The sequence below is a fragment of the Dipodomys ordii genome, unplaced genomic scaffold (genome assembly GCF_000151885.1).
Source record: "Dipodomys ordii isolate 6190 unplaced genomic scaffold, Dord_2.0 Scaffold112, whole genome shotgun sequence".
In the NCBI taxonomy this organism is placed as follows: Eukaryota; Metazoa; Chordata; class Mammalia; order Rodentia; family Heteromyidae; genus Dipodomys; species Dipodomys ordii.
In genome coordinates this window covers 899,288-899,585 of record NW_012267328.1, presented here as the reverse complement: position 1 = coordinate 899,585, position 298 = coordinate 899,288, and the positions used below count along the sequence as shown (strand labels likewise).

Sequence of the window (298 nt, the reverse complement as noted above, 5' to 3'; positions counted from 1 at the left end):
CACCTCCCTGTGTGTGAGCACCTCCCTGTGTGTGAACACCTCCCTGTGTGAACACCTCCCTGTGTGAGCACCTCCCTGTGTGAGCACCCCCCTGTGTGAGCACCTCCCTGTGTGAGCACTTCCCTGTGTGAACACCTCCCTGTGTGAGCACATCCCTGTGTGAGCACATCCCTGTGTGAGCACCCCCCTGTGTGAGCACCTCCCTGTGTGTGAACACCTCCCTGTGTGTGAGCACCTCCCTGTGTGAACACCTCCCTGTGTGTGAACACCTCCCTGTGTGTGAACACCTCCCTGTGTG

At 59.4% G+C, this 298-nt stretch overlaps 1 protein-coding gene across 1 annotated transcript in view; it reads left to right on the top strand.

Annotated features, from left to right (window-relative positions):
• Gabrp (gamma-aminobutyric acid (GABA) A receptor, pi) overlaps nt 1-298 on the top strand; it is a 22,632-nt gene that overhangs the window by 2,568 nt on the left and 19,766 nt on the right. The window lies entirely within an intron of this gene.